Source organism: Chiloscyllium punctatum, chromosome 31 (assembly GCF_047496795.1).
Source record: "Chiloscyllium punctatum isolate Juve2018m chromosome 31, sChiPun1.3, whole genome shotgun sequence".
NCBI lineage: Eukaryota > Metazoa > Chordata > Chondrichthyes > Orectolobiformes > Hemiscylliidae > Chiloscyllium > Chiloscyllium punctatum.
This window is the reverse complement of record NC_092769.1, coordinates 11839940-11855070: the sequence shown is the minus strand read 5'-3', so window position 1 is coordinate 11855070 and position 15131 is coordinate 11839940.

The following is a 15131-nucleotide window of genomic DNA, read 5'->3' as shown; positions in this document are numbered from 1 at the left end:
CATCTAGTGTCCAAGCCTCCACTGCACTCTGCGGCAATGAATTCCACAGGCCCACCACTCTCTGGCTGAAGAAATGTCTCCGCATTTCTGTTCTGAATTTACCCCCTCTAATTCTAAGGCTGTGTCCATGGGTCATAGTCTCCTCACCTAACGGAAATAATTTCCTAGCATCCACCCTTTCCAAGCCATGCATCATCTTGTACGTCTCTATTAAGTCTCCCCTTAATCTTCTAAACTCCAATGAATACAATCCTAGGATCCTCAGCCGTTCCTCATATGTTAGACATACCATTCCATGGATCATCCGTGTGAATCTCCGCTGGACAGGTTGCAGTGCCAGTATGTCCTTCCTGAGGTGTGGGGACCAAAACTGGACACAGTTCTCCAAATGGGGCCTAACCAGAGCTTTATAAAGTCCATTCCTTTTGGCCCGTGCAGCCACGGCCTGGTCCTGTGGAGTGATGCTAAAACTCTCCCAGAACCAGGATTCTTAGTTTTACCTTTTGTCAGTTAATGCTGGGGTCTCAGCAGGGATGGAAGGCAGTAAACCTCTCCCGGCTGCTACACTCTCTCTCTCTGAGATTTCTCTCAGAATTGTTTTTGATGTTCTTTCCTCCTGGAATGGAGAACTGCATGTGAGACAATCTGTTTCCTGAATTTGTTTTTCGACATGTGAGTGTTTCTAGGATGTTACTACATTGGAGCACTTACTGTTAGTTGAATAACCTGTTATTCTGTTAAGTTTTCCAAAATAATTATGTTATTCCAAGATCATCTTGCTTTCGTTATGTTTTGTCTACTGTGTTTTAATAGATTGTGTTTTGCTTCATGTCGAATATTTTGAACAATCGAATTGTATCTGAAACACTGCACCTCACATTTACCTTTAAAATAAGAAAACACTTGGGTCGAGAGACTGCCTTCTCCATGTACATTGAGGGGATCTGCTCTGGTCCATAACAGAGGGACAGATATTCATGTTTTGCTTGCATAATTACTTAATGGACAACATGTTCAGAAATATGGAGTTTGGCAGCAGAATGGGCCGAGTTGGAGGAGTGACAGTTATGTCAGGAGTTACATCGGATACTCATTCCTCCTAACAGTTCCAGCCCAGACACATATAAGGCAAGATGAGATATCTGTTCATCACGAAACACTGCGTAGACAAGTGTACTGCTAGTGTACTGCCATCAATCCATCCAGGAATGAACAATGTTCAGAGCTTACCATTGAGCACTGGTGCCATTTGTAAATGGTCAACGGGCACACGGTTCAGCTTTCTCAGTTCAGAGCTGCCCTGCACAATTTACCCTGAGCATGGCAGATAAGGGACAATTATACCACGGTTTGTCGACAGGGACACGGTGGATTGGTTGGTACAAAAGAGGACCATTCTCTTCCCAGAGGAGCTGCCACAACCAGACCCAGCGAACATGGTCTGAGCTCACCACCCAGCTCAATGCAGTATCTGCAGTCTGAAGAAATGTCCAGAAACCCAGGACAAGCCTCAATAACCTTCCCCACTCTGTCAGGATAAAGGTCGCCGTATTTTCTCTGCTCCCACACACTCACTGTCTATCTTTTATGGCACCGAACCCAGAATAAGGCTCATGCTACCCCACTCTCACTACTACATGCAGCAGCTACTCGCTCTCTCGCCTATTCAATACCCCGACATGGTTATAAATTCATCTGGAAAATGCTGTAACTGGAATGCTCAGGTTCAGACAAATGTTTGTCCCCCAGTTTGTAACACATCAGTGGAGGGAGAAGAGTTTTTTTAAATCACTCGGGATGAAAGTATGTCACGAGACCACACTCAGCCTCTCAAATATACTGCACCATTCAGACAAAGGAAGCGCCTAAAGAGTTGAAGACTCACTCCTTTCTTGAAGACAGGCACCACATTAGAGGGTCTCCAGTTTCGCTGGAACTCTCCTGTAATCGAGAGAGTTATGGAAGATTTTGCACAGTGCCCCCAATCACTCTGTAACCACTTCTTCTAAAACCAGCTATGAATTACCGCTGACCTGTCTACCATTATTCTTACCTGTTTGTTAAAAAATAATGTTTATTTTGTTAGAGACAGTTCAAGAACTTTCATCCGACTACAGTTTTGTTTATATTATTGAATTACTTTGTTACTTGCCCTGTGAGGAACGATATAAAATTCCATTTTAAATTCTCTGTCTGTTTCCTGAAACCAGTTCCCCAGTTACATCCTCCAGGTGTCCCATATATATTTTCCTGCCTTTCTTCCAAGGGTCACACACACATCATGAACGTTTTATAATTGACATGGAAAAACTCTTGAGAATAAAAATATTTTGAAATATTTTACTTTATATTTTACTTTATCCAATCTGCTTCTGATTCCAAAAATAAACTTCCCAAATGTAGCCAATGCTAGAGCTCACCAACCTGAATGCTTTAGTTTGTGATCGATTAGTTATCCTTCAAGCCTTTGTGCATCATGGGGGGGTGGGGGTGAGCGGGCGGTTATTCTTCAGATCTTCGTTTCATCTTCCTTTTGACTGGAGTCAATCATTGATGAGCGTTATGAAGTATCTACTTAAATGTCTCCCCCACACATATACTGACCTTTACCTGAGTCTATTTTCACATCCCGTTTTAGATCAGATATAAGACATTAATCTGCAATTGAAATGCCTGGCTCTTTTCAATCATTCAGGGGGAACCTCTGTATGCAGCTGAACACATGATCAGTTGAAAGTGACTTCATTCTCCCAGTTTCTCTGGCTCTGCCATTTCAGTTCGATGATACCACATTCCAGTGGGAAGCTTCCTACATGACCAGCTTTTCTCTCAGAAAAGAAATCCCCTAACTCCAGTGGAATGAGCCTTCAGCTGTGATTGGTGCATCTTCCTCACTTCTGCCCTCACTCCGTCTCATCCTTCCCAGTACAATGATGGACTTCCCCTTGTCCTCACTTCCTACTGCACTAGAATCCACATTCACAGAATCATCCTCCACCGCTTCCACCATCTTAAGCAGGACAGCACCATCAAACGCATCTTCCCCTCCCGTCCACTCTCAGCATTTCACAGGGATCATCCCCTCTGTGACAGCCTCCATCACCCCGAACACTTCCCCACTCCCCCATGGCAGCTTCCCATGCAAATGCAGAAACTTCAATACTTGCTCATTCCCCTCTTCCCTCCTGACTGTCCATGGCCCCAATCATACCTTCCAGGTGAAGGAACATTTCACTTGTACACTTTCAATCCAGTCTTCTGTCATTGCTGCTCACAATGCAGTCTCTTTTACACTGGGGAGACCAGAGACTGCTTTGAGGAACACTCCCACTCTGTCTGTAGGAATGACCCAGATCTTCTGATTGCTCCCCATTTCAATAAATACCTTTTCCTCAAGCTAATGAGATTTCTTTGAAGAGGTAACAAGCAGGTCAGATCAAGGAGAGCCAATGGGAGTTCCTATATGGACTTCCAGAAGGCCTCTGATAAGGTGCCGCACGCACAGGAGGCTGCTGAGTAAGACAAGGGCGCATGGTGTTATAGGCCAGATATCAACATGGATAAAAGATTGGCTGTCTGGCAGGAGGCAGGGTGGGGATAAAATAGTCCTCTGGATGGCAGCCAATGACGAGTAGTTTTTCACAAGGGTCAGTGCTGGGACCACAATATTATACCTTTTAGGTTAATGATTTGTTAGGCAGAACTTAGGGCATTCTGGCTACGTTTGCAGATGATGCAAAAATAGGTGGATGGGAAGGTGGTATTGAGGAGGCAGGGAGCCTGCAGAAAGGTTTAGACAGTTTAGGAGAGTGGGAAAAGGAGTCGCAGAAGGAAAACAATGTGGGAGAGTGTGAGGTCATGTATATTGGTATGAAGAATACAGGTATGGACTATTTACTAAATGGGAAGAAAATTCAGAAATCTGAAGTTCAAAGGTACATGGGATTCCAAGCCCAGGATTGGCCGAAGATAAACTTGCAGGTTGAGTCATTAGTTCAGAAGGCTAATACGATGATTTCATTCATCTCGAGAGGACTACAATGTAAAGGTGGGGATTCTGAGCCTTTCTAAGGCTCTGGTCAGACCACATTTCCAGGATTTACACTTCCTGATGAAGGGTTCTGGCCTGAAACCTCGATTTTCTTGCACTTTGGATGCTGCCCGACCAGCTGTGCTTTTCCAGCAATACACACCCAACTCTGTGAGTATCTGTATTTCGGTGCAGGTCTGACAGTCTCTGCGGTGCTTAAAATGACAGAATCTCCCCCTCAGCTGGCACCCCACCCTACTGCAGCGACAGTGGCAGAGAGTGATAATCCTCAAGGATTCAGTCTGGGAGGGAGAGAGGGAGGGAAGCAGCTCACAGCACCATCCAAACTGACAGCACCATCAAGACACACAACTTAACCCCCCCACACACACTTCACACCCTCTCCCCACCTCACCCCCCGACACACACATACACACACACACACACACACGTCACACACACAATGCTGGTAGATGGAAGTTTGCAAATATACTTAGGCCTATCAGAATGGAAATGCTCACCTCCGAGTGAACCACTTTTTCGGGAGATGAGAAGAATGTAATTCTCCTTCTGTGTCTTCCAATGCTTAAACGTTATGTGAGAATGTGTTGGAAAGTCCTGGTAAAGGCCTAGCAGTGGTTGTAATATCGCTCAGTATTGACGAAACTGGTCTGTGTGTCCAAAGATATTATTTGAAAAACCAAACAGCCAAGCAATTTCAGAGATCAACAGTAAAGGATTTGTTATCTTCTCAGAGAGTAAAAAAAAACTAGCAGAGGGTAGTATTATATGAAACTGTTCATAAATCTCACTGGTTCGCCCTGCTGACTCACAGCACGAGGCACCCGGGTTAAATTTCACCCTCGGGAACTGACAGTACGGAGTTTGCACATTCTCCCTGTGTCTAAGTGGGTTTCCTCTGGGTGCTTCGGTTTCCACCCACAGTCCAAAAATGTACAGGTTAGGTGAATTGGCCAAACTAAATTGCCCATAGTGCCCGGAGAAGTGTAGATTAGGGGCATTAGTCATGAATAAACGTAGGATAGTAAGGGAACGGGTCTGGGTGTGTTACTCTTCGAAAGGTCAGTGTTCTTCTTGAAGTGTCAGTCAGGATGTGTTGGGCCGAAGGGCCTGTTTCCACACTGTAGGGATTCTATGAACTCTATGAACAACAGGGACAGACAGAGAGAGAGCAGGAAAGAGACTGATTCCAATTTCAATGTAATTTCTTCAAAAACAACATTGTAAAAAAATGTAGACAGTGGTGCACACGAACTTAGATTCTGACAAAAACACACATAACATATGCACACAGAGATACGCACGTGGATATGGACAGTTACACACAAATACACGAACACACACCCCACGGACAGGCACAGACAATGTCTTTAGTACAGAGATATATAATTTTTATTAATAAGTGATCAATGGTCAGTCGGAGAAGGCAGGAGAATGGAGTTGAGAAATATTTCAGCGGTGATCTGCTTCAGTGTCTCATGCTGATATGATCTTGTGGTGCCTGAGATTGTCTTCCCGCAAGTTCGGTGGAGATTCAAATTGGTAAGTAAGTGATTTAGGAGAGTTAATGGGAATATGGACAGGGTTCAGGCACTGAATGGTCAATATCTGTTCCTAATTATCATCCCTTTTTATCTCAAAAGAGTGACGATTTGTTTGAGGGTAACACATTTTGAGACTAAGGGCCTTCCCACTTCAGACTGAGACAGGAATGTTCCTTTCTCTTTAAGGTTCTGTGATCTGTGGTGTTCTCATGCTGAAGTAGCAGCGAAGACTGGGTTACTGAAAACACTCAAGGTTGATTATCATAGACCTTTGATGAACAAGAGAATCTATGTTTATTGGGAACAGAGAGGAAAGGGGTGTTAGTTACAATCACATCAACAATACACATTCTGAATGGTGCAGCAGGCACGACGGGCTGAATGGCCAGCTGAAGATCCTGCCTCATGTGTTGTTCTCTCATGCACTCAGTAATATTAAAGAGATAAAGGAAGATCCCCTTCCGCCAGTCAGCATCGTTATAATGAGACAGGAGAGGACCATTCTGCCCTCAAAGATTTATGCAGGAAGAGATTGATGTCATTCAGCCTGCTAAGTACCTCACACAATGACGCAAACCTGGACTTCAAACCCACGACAACAGATGGTGGAATTTGAATTCAATAAATTATTTGGAATTAGCAATCTAATTAAATATTGATGGCTGTCAAAACTGAAAAAGAAAACCCTGGTTTACTAGTGTCCCCCAGAGAAGGAAACTTCCTACCTTCACTGGTCTGACTTACATGTTACTCCAGACCCTCAGCAATGGCAGACTCTCAAATGGCCTTTGCAATGGCCAAGCCAGCCATTCAAATATCACCCTACAACTTCTTAAAGGAGTGAAACCAGACAGACCTGAGCACTGGCAGCCGACAGCACATCGAAGTGCATGGGTTCAGAAAGGCAGTTCCCCAACAGCTTCTCGAGAGGAACTCGGTCAGGGAAATAAATGCTGGCCCAGCCACCGACACCCATGTCCCATTAATGAAGGAAAGACGTCCACACTCAGGAAAGAGAGATGGAGGGGACAGAGCTCATTGAAACAGGGACTTGGATATATACCTCCATGTGCATGATACTCAGGGAAATGGGAAAAGGTGAAATATACATGAAAATAATCTCACATTTTATTTCCATCACAGCTGATTATCAATAATCCCTTTTTTTTATTGCTCTATTTCTCCACATATTCCAATCATTCCACCAACACACATTATACTATTTCCCAACTGCTTTCAGATCTGATACATGGTGAGTGGATTTAAAATGCGAACTCTGTTTTCCTCATGATGGAGGCTGCCAAAACTGCTCCATTTCCCCAGCATTCTGATTCTTTTTGCTTCAGATCGCCAGTAACTTACTTTGTTTGATTTAACCTTTTCTTTGTTTTATGGGTCATTGGCCCATCGAGTCCACACAAACCCTCTGCACAGCATTACACCCTGAACCACCTCAGACCCTACTTCAGCACTTTCATTAGCTAACCTGTTTCCTACCCTATCCCAGCATTTCCCATAGCTAACACACCTAACTGGACATGATGGGTAATTTAACACGGTCAATACACTGAACCTGTTTGGATTGTGGGAGGAACCTGGAGCACTGGAGGAAACACGAGCAGAACCGGGGAGAATGTCAAAACTCAGTACAAACTGTCCTGAGGGTGGAAGCAAACTGTATTCCTGGTCCTGTGAGACAGCTGTGCTAACCACTGAGACACCATGCATCCTCCCCCGCCCCCCTAACCGGGTCCCGGGTACTATGAAACAGCCGTGCTGAACACTGAGACACCATGCCCCCTCCCACTCCCCCCCAAACCGGGACCCTGCTACTGTGGGACATTCGTGGTAACAACTGAGACACCATGCCCTCTCCCCCTCTCACCAACCCCCAAACCGGGTCCCTGGTACTGTGAGACAGCCTTGGTAACCACTGAGACACCATGCCCCCTCGCCCCCCCCCCAAACGGGGTCCCTGGTACTGTGAGATAGCCATGCTCATGCCTGAGACAACATGCCCCCTCCCCCTGCCCCCTGTGGTAAATGTAAACTTGAAATGCAAACAGTTAACAGGGACAAAACCCCACAGATGTTTCAGGCTGTGGAGGGAGAAGCATAGGGAGCATATTGAGTATGATATGATTCTCTTCTGAAAAACGTATATTGGACTCAAAAGGTTAATTGTGTTTCTATCTGCTCAGAACCTGTTATGATTTTCCAGTACTTTCAACGTAGTTACACTTTTGGACTGTGGATAGTTGCCTGATCTGAAAGGGAACAGTGAAGCTGTCATTTCTGTTGACTCTTTGGCATTTGGTTATGGTTTTTGAATGAAAAATTTAAAACTCTGTGCGTGACAGCTCCCTAAATACCGATAATTTATTGCCACTGTCATAATGTGTTTTGAAAATGTTGAACTCGGTGGTCATGACTTCATACGATCAATCCTCTGAAAGTAACTGATTGAAGTACTGATCCCAATTGTTATCAATGTCTTATAATGCTCTGATGTCACTGGACATATTCATCCAGAGTTTGGGAAGGCACTAGCAAGGGCAGAGTTTATTTGTCATCCCCAATGGCTCTGAACTAAGAGACACAGAGTTGCCCTGTTTTACATCTTCAATCCCAAGTGATGCAGATCCACGCAGAGCTGTTTTTAGGAGAATTCCAAGATTTCTAACATATTTTTGTGAAGGAACAGCAAATTATTCCCTGGTCAGGATGACATGCAATTTGGAATATACCTTTGAAGTGACTGCATTTCCCATTGTTCCCATTACGAGTGCAAAATGTTCTCTAAGTCCCATTAATCACAATTTTACTCAGGGTCCTTGATTCCACCCTCAGTCAAGTCCTGCTTCAACTGAAAGGGAAGTCACTCTGATCTCACCTCAAATTACATTGGAAGATCAGTTTAAAGAATAAGAAGCAAAATACAAGAACATTGTTTGTTTGAACAATGTCCTCACAACATTCAAAAGAAAATTGATGCATGGTCTTCCTTAATGCATTACTCAATGACATCACTTGTTAAACAATGTTCAAATCGGTGGGTGTTTGTTCTTTTAATTTGCTTCCAATTCAACGGAGAAATGAGAACGTGAGTTGATCTTCTGTATTGTGTTTATAATCCAGAATTTTTAAATCAATCTCTATCATCATTGCTTTAGCTCTTTCAAACAAAATTAATGAATGAGCCTGTGTCCATCCTGCAGATGAAAAAGATCTTTCTCTGACTACTGCGGCGAATATTGTAAAGAATAAACTCCAGGCCCACATCAAATGGAAATTTTGCAGGACAATGTGCCAAAAGCTAATCCAAGGTTTTTGATTTCCAAGCCTTATCAATAATATATGCGGAGAGGCGGGGTATTAAAGCAGAATTCAGCTCCATGCCTAAAATGCTATTTGTGGCTCACTCACAAAATACCACAAATGATTCAAGGTGTAAATTTACCAAAATAGGGTAAACAAGAGACTGGAATTGCCAATTCTGCAACAACATCTGTAGAACAGGAAGAAAATCAAGGTTTGTTTCTGAAATTCATAAATACTGATGATAAGAATGTGGAAGATGGTGGGGATATTGGACGATGATAAACCATGTTATGGATGACACAATGATTAACTGGGTGGATCACAGTGAGCAGGAACGTGTTAGGGTACAGGAGGGTACAAACAGATTGTTCAGATGGCCAGAGCAATGGCTGATAAAAGTAACAGTGAAATATGTGAGATGCTGCACTTTGGAAGATGTAACAAGACAAGAGAGAACCCAAACCATGAAGATAGGCTAGATTTGCTTTTAGAGCAGAGAAGGGTGAGGGGTGAACCTAACAAAGGTGTATAAGAGCATGAGAGGTATGGGCAGGGTGAAGACAACAGCTGTTCCTCTTAGTCAAAGGGTCAAAAGCAAGGGTACATACGTTTGAAATGAAAGCGAAGATACTAAGAGAGGATTTGTGGAATCTGTTTTGAACCCAGAGGATAAGATGTGTTAAGAATGCATTGCCTGGGTGGACGGTTTAGGAATATAACCACACAAACTTTATAAAACACTTGTATCAGCACTGGATGGTGCAGACTGGATGAGCCTTGTCTTTATTACATGATTCCATGTGGTGGCAGCTCTGAAAGCTTTGATGTATTGTGAAGCATGAGCCAACGGGACATTTTAGTTTGTTCCATCAAACTGTGCTCAGTAAGTGCTGAGATTACAAACCAGCATCATCCCATGGAGTATCAGCACTTACTCAACCTAGGACAGCCCAGTCATCTCTGAAATCATCCAGGATAATTCACATGCTCAGTGTAAGAATCGTCCAACACAGCATCAACATTATTCCAGCTGTTTGTCACCATTATTTTAAGTATACCAATAACATAGAAACAGACTTCCATTCATTATTACACAGACTTGTTTCTGTAAGGTTGCTATTTCTCTGAAAAATAATAAATTCCATCCCATACGTTTGCTTTGACAATAACTCAGTTTTCCTGTGTTTTGCAGTGAGCTGTTCATCACAGCATGGCGGCTTGTTTCACACTCCATTCCACCACCAGTAATATTTACTCCCAGCTAAATAAGCACAAGAGATGCACTGCTGGCACTCCCTCGCAACAGCCACTTGGATGGACCAACACCAACTGGACTGAAACATGTCAAGGGCAATTAATGCTGGTCGAGCTTCGTTAAAATCCCACATGAATTGAAAAGACAATCCGACTTTCTAATAATTATTGAACAATGTAGACATTTTATTGGTCTGATGGGTTTGTCGCTGCCTTTGAAATTGTGTGATCTATTTCCACGAAACCATTTTGTACATATAGTGAAAGAACAAAAAAGCTCAAGTCATGGATATTATAAGATAACGCAGCATGTAAGCACAAATGCCAGGGCATAGTAGCCTAATGATCTTCAGGTAACTGGGATTAACGTAAGTTGGTGTTTTCTGGCTGGCGTAGATGTATTGGGCTGAATGGCCTGTTTGTACGCTGTGAGACTCTATCACTTAAATTGTTGTAAACAGAGAATGTAGTCTCACTATTTCCATAGATTGTGAGCATCAAATGGTGAAGAATACAATCGCCAAGGTAACACAGCACACCAACTTGAAGCTATATCATTCTCCCTTCATTATCAAGTGGTTCAGAACCCCGTTTCTCTCTTTGTAACGTACCTCTGCGTGTCCCTGTACAACGAAAAACACTGGGGTTTATCACTATATTCTGAATAGCAATTAGATATAGGCCACAGAATGCCGGCCTTGCTAACGAAACTCACCTCCAAAGAAAAAGTGAAAGGAATCTGTACTATTAAAGACATCCATTAGACCCAATCTGATTTCTAAAGCAGTTTCAATTGAGGCTTTCACTTTGCCCTATGCTCCCGATCTTTCTCCAAAACCATGAAACTTTCCTGAGTGCTTTTTTCCAGGGCTGTTTAAAAGTCACATGTGGAAAGTTGTGCCTAATAATCTGAGAGGAGAAGTCTGCATGTTCATGAGAATCGTCTCATAATTTTTCAGTAACTAAAAATCAACAGAAATGTCGAAACTAGCATCAGGAGTAAGTCACCAATACAGCTCAGTCATGCGATAAGATCGTAGATCTGATTGTGACCTCAATCACACATTCCTCCTTTGCTCTTACAACGTTAGTGCGTCACTCTTAGTCAAGAATCTGCCTGCCTCTGCCTTAGGAATATTCAATGTCTTATCCTTCACTGCTATCTGGGAAGAGAGTTCACAAACACACAGTGGGATAAAGCAACCAACATCTTCTTTATTGAGATATTCTTCTGTTTTATTGTCCATCCCCTCCTGGTAATCTCTCTCACAAGCTTAAATATGGTTTCAGAGTTCAAATTGAAAGGACTACTTGGAATATTCTGGGGTCACCAAGGTCATATGTTGTTCGCCTAAATTCCAGCAGATCCAGAGTCAGTCAGTTCAAGATTTCCTACTGAAATAAACGTTCCTCACAGGAGTTAGTTGAGTGAATCTTCTCTGAACATCTTGTCATTATGGCCATTACTCTCTCGATGTGGACTCGCCACTACCCTGCAAAACTGTGGAAAATCATTTGAATTTATTCTATTTGAGCAAGTTTCTACATTTATCTTACCTCCCTCCAAACTTTATGTACACCTTAAGGTTTTATTTTGTAATCCAAGTGCCCGGTTCCTGTGTGTCTCAACCCAATCTCCCCATTGAAATAATACACTGCCTTTCAATTGTACACACCAACATCTTTGAGCGCACAGTTTTGCTTACGATGCTGCATACAACAATATTTGCCTGTTCACTTGACCCACCTTTATGTATTTATAGACTCATGTCCTCTTCATACCTTCCTTTCCAACAGTTTCAAATGTCTGCATGCTTCCCGAATACAGACAGAATATTTGGCCAAATAAATAGATTGTGGCCAATGGAATTGACAATTGATTATTTTTAATCAATGTCTCAACTCTGAACTTGTGACAATGCTAAAATGTTTTATATTCCCATCACTCAATTCCCAATACTCAAAGTAGGTACAGATGGTGTAGATCCTGTGTGGTTACAATTGAGGAATGGAAAAGATGAAAATCTATAGTTGGAGTTATGTACAGGACTACAAATCATAGTCAGGAGCTGGGGCGGAGGACACATCAGGAGATAAGAAAGATGTGTAGGAAAGGCAAAGTTATAGTGATTGGGGGGATTTCAATATGCAGGTGGACTGGGAAAATCAGATTGGTAGTGGTTTGCAAGAAATGGAATTTGTGGAATGTCTACGAGATGGCGTTTTGGAGCAGCTTATGGTGCAACGAGGCAACGGGCAATACTGGATTTAGAGTTGTGCAATGAGGCAGACTTGATAAGGGAGCTTAAGGTAAAGAAAGCGTTATGATGCAGTAAGCATAATATCATTGAACCTACTCTTCAATTTAATAGGGTGAAGATAGAATCAGAGTTCACAATATTACCACTGAATAAAAGCAACTACAAAGGCATGAGAGAGGAACTGGGTTGATTTGACTGGGAGAGTAGGCTAGCAGAGTAATGGGGGGAGTTTCTGGGTGTAAGTCAGGAGACACAGCAGAAAATCATCCCAAGCGAAAAGAAGCATGGTATAGGGAGGATGAAGCAACAATGGATGACATGGGAAATCAGGGTTAGCATAAAAGCAAAAGAGAAATCAGAAAACATGGCAAATGCCAGTGGAAACCAGAGGATTTGGAAGCTTACAAATACCAATACAGGGCAACAAAATAAGAAATAGGAGGAAGAAGATTAAATATGAGGGTAAGCTATCCAGTAATATAAAAGAATACTGAAAGAGTTTCTTTAGATATATAGAGGACAGAAGAGAGGCAGAAATGGACATTGGGACGCGGAAAACAACACTGGAGATATAGTAATGGGGAACAAATAATGGTTGAGAAACTAAACAATTATTTCATGTCAGTTTTCACAATGAAGGACACGAATAGTATCCCACAAATCCAAGACAGCGTGGAGGCAGGGCTTATTAGGAGAAGTTGCTCGAAAAACTAAATGGGTAAATGAACTGGACCAGATGGACGATATCGCAGAGTGCCAAGGGCGATAGCTGAAGAAATAATGGAGACATTAGTGGTGATCTTTCATGAATTCCTAGAAACAGGGAGAGTCTCAGAAGACTAGAAAGTTGATAACGTGACACCCTCTTTAAAAAGGGAATAAGGAAAAAATGCAGAAAGTGACAGACCGATTAGCACAACCTCAGTCATGTGTAAGATCCTGGAATCCATTGTGAAGTATGAGATTTCTGAATACTTGCAGGTGAATTGTAAAATAGGGTAAAGTCAGTATGGTTTCATCAAGGGGACGGCATGCCTCATAAATCTGTAAGATTTATTTGAGGATGTAACAAACAAGTGAGACAAAGGAAAGTCAGTGGATGTTATCCACCTGAACCTCAAGAAGGACTTTGACAAGGTGCCACACAGGAGGCTGCTGAGTAAAATAAGGTCCCATTTTCTTAGAGGCAAGGTACTAGTGTGTGCAGAAGCTTGGCTGTCTGGCAGCAAGTAGAGAGTAGGGATAAAATGGTCCTTCTCAGGATAGCAGCGGATGATAACTGGTGTTCCACAATGCTCAGTGTTGTGATTGCAATTTTTTACTTTGTACATTAACAATCGATATTAAGAAACTGAGGGCATTCTGGGAAGGCTTTTAGATGATACAAAGGTAGGTAAAGGGACAGGTAGCAATGAAGAGGCAGGGAGGCTGCAGAAGGATTGAGATAGAATAGGAGAGTGGGAAAAGAAGTGGCAGATAGAGTACATCTTGGGGAAGCGTGAGGTGATGCACTTTGTGAGGAGGAAGAGAGGCATGGGCTATTTCATAAATGAAAAGAAAATTCAGAAGCCTGAAGTGCAAACAGAGTTGCGAGTTCTTACACAAGAATCTCTCAAGGTAAACTTGCAGGTTGAGTGAATAGTTAGGAAGTTGTTGTATCTGCCGCGCTGTGAGTTTAAAGTCTTCTATTCAGCAAAAGGGCTGTGAGTCAACTCTTACAAACAATAATATTTGTTTATTGAGCACAGTAAATGTTAGTACAATAAAGTTTACTATAAAGTAATGAAAAATACTGCAAACTGTCTTATGCTTTTACTTAACTTTGGCTGATCGTGTACCACCAGACGAGAACTTGGCCAGGCTCCACGTGGTGATGCCTCCTTATTCTTCCAATGGTCTTGGAGTTGTCTTCTTTCTCAGTGGTTATTCTTCAGTTACCGCACTCTGTGGGGTTTTGAGGTGATTCTTATCCTTCCAAGTCTTCAAGCCCTTGGGAGTGTATGGAGGATCTGCCAATGGAGGATCTGCCAATGGAATGATCAGGTTCATTTACCCTGATCAATCAGACTCAACCCGGTTTGGCATATTGATGGCCCAAGGGCGACATTCCAATGTCCATCTTCTGGATGGTATTGCAGGGTGTGTAGCTGTCAGGTTTGTTCGCAAACCGTCTGTAGGGAGCTGCAGCCTCTATGAATTCTGCAGCATGTGGATTAGCACAGAGATTTTAGACAAGGCTGGGATCCATTTGCCAGCATGCTTTAATCACTGTTCATTTTTGTAACTTCATGATAAGTTTATTAATATTTCGGGTAGCCTATCTGGTCAGAAAGACAAATACAATGATGGCATTTATTTTGAGAGGACTTAAATATTAAAGCAGGGATAGAATTCTGAGTCTTTACCAGGCTCTGGACAGAGCATATTTGGAGTATTTTTTGGGATCATCATTTAAGATATATCTAGACAGATACATGAATGGGCAGGTAGCAGAGGGATACAGATCCTTAGAAAATAGGCGGCAGGTTTAGACAGAGGATCTGGATCGGTGCAGGCTTGGAGGGCGGAAGGGCCTGCTCCTGTGCTGGAATTTTCTTTGTTCTTCATTCTTTATTATTCATTTTCAAAATTGCAAGTTTTCAACATACTGTATGCTACTATTTAATAACATAAAACATTTATTTATTTGACAGTGCATGT